Genomic DNA, 6,000 nt, shown 5'->3' with positions numbered 1-6,000 from the left:
CCATTCAGAAGCACAGGTCCTAGAATAAGCGAGGGAAGGTTACTTATAAGCAGATGACTAGATGTTAGCTTAAAAACAGATCCAGCAAAAATCAGGACATCATGACATCACCAGCAACCCCCAAACTCAATGCATATTCTAATTAATCAGAAATTCAATAAAATGATCTCAAATATATGCTTATCCAGTTATTAGAGGTATATAAAGAGGAAACCAACAAAGCTCTCAAATAAATAAAGGCAAATACAGCTAAACAAACAGAAGCACAAGTAGAGACATATAGAGAGGAAACAAAGAAAGTTTTCTAAGAAATACAGGCAAATACAGCCATACAAATAGAGGCATAAGTAGATGCATATACAGAGGAAATGAACAAAGAAATAGAGGTCATGATGGACACTAAGGAATCCACAATCAAAAGGATGAAGCTAATGGCCTAAGACAGGAAAAGAGAGTTAGAATCAATAAAGAAGAAAAAAAAAAACAAAAAAAAATAAAACAGAGGAAATCCTGTAGATAGAGATCTTAGAGAATAGACAAGGTACCACAAAGGTAATCATCACCAACAAAATACAAGGATGGAAGAGAGAATCTCAGGTGCTGAAGATAAAGTTACAGAAATTGCTACATCTCTCAAAGAAAAAGCAAAATCAGAAAAGACCCAAACCCAAGAAATCAAGGACACCATGAAAAAATAAAATCTAAAAATGATAGGAATAGATGAAAAAGAAGATTCCACGTGAAATCCCAGAATATATTTTCAAGAAAATCATAGAAAAAAATTTCCCTAACTTAAAGAAAGATATTTCCATAAACATACAAAAGGCCTACAGAACACCAAATAAACTAGACCTCAAGAGACATTCTTCATATAACAGAATAGTAAAAAAATGCTAAATCTATAGAAAGAAGAAAAAATATTAAAAAAGCAAGGGAAAATGTCCAAGTAACATTTAAAGGTAGACCTCAGAATCACACTAGACTTCTCAACAGAAACCGTGGAAGCCAGGAGGGCCTGGGTAGATGCCATGCAGACTCTATAAGACCACAGATACCAACCCAGACTACTAAACTCAGCAAAGCTCTCAATCAACATAGATGGAGAAAGCACAATATTCCATGACAAACTAAACTTAAACAATATCTACCCAGCAACCCAGCCCTACAGAAGATATTAGAAGGAAAACTCCAATCTAACAAAATCAACTATGCCCAAGAAAACACAAAATATGGATAACTTCACAACAAAAAAATTAAAAGAAAACAAGCACAAAAACACAATAAAAACATCAACTCCACAATAAAAGGAACTAACATTCATTGGTCATTATTTTCTATCAACATCAACAGACTTAACTCTCCAATAAGAAGACAAAGACTAACAGAATGGCTGTGGAAATAGGATACAAATTTCTGTTTCATCCATGAAACACAGCTTTGCAACAAAGATTAAAAACTACCTCAGAGTAAAGGGCTGGAAAAATGTTTTTCAAGCAAACAGACCCAGAAAACAAGCTGGGGTAACTATCCTAACAGCTAATTTAATCAATTTTAGTTTTTCAACCAAAATTAATAAAAAAGGATGCAGAAGATCACTTCATTCTCATCAAAGAAAAAAAATCCACCAGGTGGACATTACAATGCTGAACATGTATGCCTCAAACAGAAGAGCACCTGCATCTTTTAATTAAATATGTATTTTTTACATTATGTTACAGTTTATTCACTTTGTATCCCAGGTGTAGCCTCCTCCCTCATTACCTCCCCCAAACACTCTCCCTTGCTCTACTCCTTCCTGGCCCTCACTAAGTTTACTGATGGGGGATGTCCTCTTCCCCTTCCATCTGATCCTAGCTTATCAGGTCTCTTCAGGACTGGCTGCAATGTCCTCCATTGTGGCCTAGCAAGACTGCTCCTCCCTCAGAGGTGGGGCAGTCAAAGACCAGCTGTTGAGTTCATGTTAGAGATAGTCCCTAATCCAATAATTAGGGAACCCACTTCGATAAGGGGCTACATCCAAGCAGGGGTTATAAGTTGTATACATGCATGGTCCTTGGTTGGAGAAACAGTCTCAGAAAAGTCCACTGTGCCCAGATATATTTGGTCCTTGTGGAGCTCCTGTCCTCTCCAGATCATACTAACTCCCCCTTTTTTCATATGATTCTCTGCACCCTGACCAAGTTTTGGCTATGAGTTTCAGACACTGCTTTGATCCACCAAGACCAATTAGGCTTCATCCAAGGCATGCAGAGATGGTTCAGTATACAGAAATACATCAATTTAATCCACTATATAAACAAACTGAAGGAGAAAGAACACATGATCATCTCTTTAGATGTCAAAAAAAAAGCATTTGAAAACTCCAACACCCATTCATGTTTGAGGTCTTAGAGAGATTAGGGATACAGCACATATCTAAACATAGTAAAGGTAATATACAGCAAGCCTGTAGCCAACATTAGAATAAACGAAGAGAAATTTAAATCAATCTCACTGAAATCAGGGATAAGCCATGGTTGCCCACTTTCTCTGTATCAGTTCAACATAGAACTTGAAGTCCTAGCTAGAGCAATGAGATAACTAAAAGGGATAAAGGGGATATAAATCAGAAAGGAAAAAATATAAAGCTTCAAGGATACATGAGTGACCACAAAAGTTTAACCAGAGAACTCTTTCAGCTGATAAACACCTTCAGCCAAGTGGATGGATGCAAAATTAACTAAAAATAAATAAATAAATAAATAAAATCAGAAACCCTGCCGTACATGAAAGGCAGAAGGGTTGAGAAAGAAATTAGTGAAACAACACCCTGCACAATAGCCACTAATAACATAAACTACCTTGGAGTGACTCTAACGAAGCAAGTGAAAGACCTGTTTGAAAATCTTTAAGTCTCTGAAGACAGAAACTAAAGAAGATATCAGAAGATGGAAAGATCTCCTATGCTCATGGATCAGTAACAATGGCCATCTTGCCAAAAGCAATCTACAGATTCAGTGCGATCATCATCAACATACCAACACAATTCTTCACAGAATTTGAAAGAACAATTTTCAATTTCATATGTAAAACAAAAACACCCAGAATTGCTAAAACAACTCTGTACAATAACAGATTATCTGAAGGTATCCCCATCCCTGATATCAAGCTGTACTCCAGAACAACTCTGAAGGACTACTCTAACCTGCAGCTGGAGGCTAAGGTGAAATGAAGCTGACTTTCCAGGACTCTGGCCCCTCCTGATGTCATGGACCAGTGTGCCTGAGTCATGGGCCCTTCTCACAGTGGGTTTCAGATGCAGTAAAGCCTAGGAAGACAAAGTCTCTACTTCCACCTGTCCCCATGCCTGTTATGCATCCCAGAAGCCCGAACATGCAAGGAGAGTTGACAGGGACACTGAGGGCAGTGACCTGGGGATGATCACAGGGCCAGACTGATGGACCAATGCTAAGTGTGTTGTAGAATGGTTAGTCTTTTTAAAACAACAGTGTTGTTTAACTATGTTTATAGCAATATCATTTTAGGATTATTATTATCTGCTATGGAATTGTAACCTTTAGATAAATATGCATGGTATAGGCAGCACCTAACATATGCAAGAATTAGTAAAATGCCGAAATTTCATGGTGAAATATGCCCTCTTTATGTTACTTTAATATTGTGCCAAAATGATTTTTGAGACAGTTTCCAAGTGAGGCATACACTTGTCAATTAGAATGCATATATATATTTAATTTTCTATATGTGAGTATATCCCCCAAGTTATTGAGTTCATGCAGATGAAAGTCCAGTTGATCTCTTCCCTCAATCTACCTGGCAACACCAGATTCTTTATCAGGACAGTATAATCTCTCCTCTTTCATGTTCCAACCTCGTCTTCTCATGGCATGCCCATCCAGGCATCAGAAGCCCAATGGCATCCTTGTGCCTGGTAGAGAGAGGAGAAGGGCAGGGAAACATGGCTATAGCTTAATTCTTGTGCAAACATGGAGTCACAGGTGTGTGGTTCATTTTGATTGTGTGCTTTAGTGGTTGTTTTTTGTTTGTTTGTTTGAGAGATCCTAAAGGCTGCTATTAAAAGTTCTTCAGCTCTTGATCCTTCTTCCTCTGCCCCTTAAATCCTGGCATGACAGACTTGCCTGAGCCACACCTGGACAATGAACTGATTGTTCTGTGCTTTTCATTTGTGGTCATAACAAATAAACGTTGTTGGTTCTGCTCTTTTCTGGGTTTGGGTATTTATGAAAAGCTAGCTACAAAGAATGGGATAGAAAATATACCATCACCTTTTTCTAGATAGGACCTGGAGAGCAGGAGCTGTAGCACACTGGTGGATGTCAGTCCCCAAAACTGCAAAGGGAAAGGGGTTGGAGGACTGAGGTAATTTCTTTTCTAAATTTTTAGAAGGATTTACCAGTGATCCTATATGTTACCTGAAGCCAGGTAATTTATTGCACACCTATAACCCAGCACTCAGAAGGCAGAGGCAGGTGAATCTCTGTGGGAATTAGATCATCCTGTTCTACATAAAACAATCCCAGGCTAAACATGGCAAGTGATATGGCTTAACAGGTAAAGGAGTCTGGACTCCAGCCAGTTGGTCTTAGTTAAATCCCCAGGAACTCACAAGGTTGAAACTGGGAACTGACTCTCACTAATTATTTTATGACCCCCACAGGCATAGAGCAGAAAACATATATTCTGCTATGTGTGTTTGTGTGTGTGTATATGTGTGTGTGTGTGTGTGTGTGTGATTTTAATTACATAATAGTCAAGAGGCTGGCACACTCAAGGCTTATATCTCTTGCAGCCACAGGTACACATAAGCTGACAAGTCTGTATAAACATAAACAAACATGCACCCTTCCTTACATATTTGTTGTGTACAAGCAAGTAGCAAATCAAAGCATTTCTTTACATCAAGACTGAAATGCATGGCACTTCACAAATGGCTAATATTTAAATAAAATGGAGCCACACCATTTCTGCAGCAGTCCATGAAGATGAATTCCTGATGAAGTCAGTGTCTGAATGGTAAAAAAATATCCACAGATTAAAGAAAAATTTATGAGTTAATTTATTACTCTAAGAAGAAAGAAACCCTTGCAAAGAACAGCACACATTTCAGAAACTCTACAGGAGATTCTTCCACCTCAGTTTGTAAATATTTATACAGTTTCATTTTGGAAGAGAAATTCTACAACAATTTATGAAAGCTTAACTACACAGACAGTTAAACTTGGGACCATAGATGGCTTACTTTGTTAATTACAAAGTCTCATATTGATCAATAGAAACAAGACGAATATCCAAATAAGTATATATGATTGTTTGTGGTCCAAGTGTTTAAAGAGAGGTGAATCATTTAGTCACCTCTGACTGAGGACATCCTGCTGAACGTCTTTGGGGAAAGGCGTGGCAAAGTGGCTGGAAAACTCTCAGTGGAATCTTGCTCCTGTAATTGACAGGCTTGTAGCATCAGGAAAATCCATGGTCCCACATACCTCATTTTCCCCAATAAGTCCTTACTGTTTTCGAACAGCAGGGTTCAGCAAGGAAATAACACAGCTTGAGTGAGAGCAAACAGGCAGAATAAGCAACATTCCTTCTTCCATGTTTCTCATGCCAATGACCAGATTAAATGTCTCATTTCTGACCTCAAAAGATCTGGAATAGAGGCATATCTGCCCTCTTCAAAGATCAGGATTAGAGTGGGTCTTTCCATTACATATGAAAAAAAATCCCTCACAAGTATGCCTAGTTGATTTGATAGCACTTAATTCCAATACAGTATATTGACAGCCAAGAATACCCATCACACTCTGAGTTCTTCAGAGGTACCACTTACTCAGCTTTTCTTTCTATCCACTGCCACTTCAATAGAAGCATAGAAATGGCAGCTATATAAAAGCCTATTCTCCTTCCCCACATGGGACCCACTGCCTTTGTGACTGATGACTGTTCATTCTAAGTCCAGCCTGCTCTGGAATTCAGCCTTCA

The sequence above is a fragment of the Meriones unguiculatus genome (genome assembly GCF_030254825.1).
Source record: "Meriones unguiculatus strain TT.TT164.6M chromosome 16 unlocalized genomic scaffold, Bangor_MerUng_6.1 Chr16_unordered_Scaffold_43, whole genome shotgun sequence".
Classification (NCBI taxonomy): Eukaryota; Metazoa; Chordata; class Mammalia; order Rodentia; family Muridae; genus Meriones; species Meriones unguiculatus.
Note: the sequence above shows the minus strand (reverse complement) of the source record.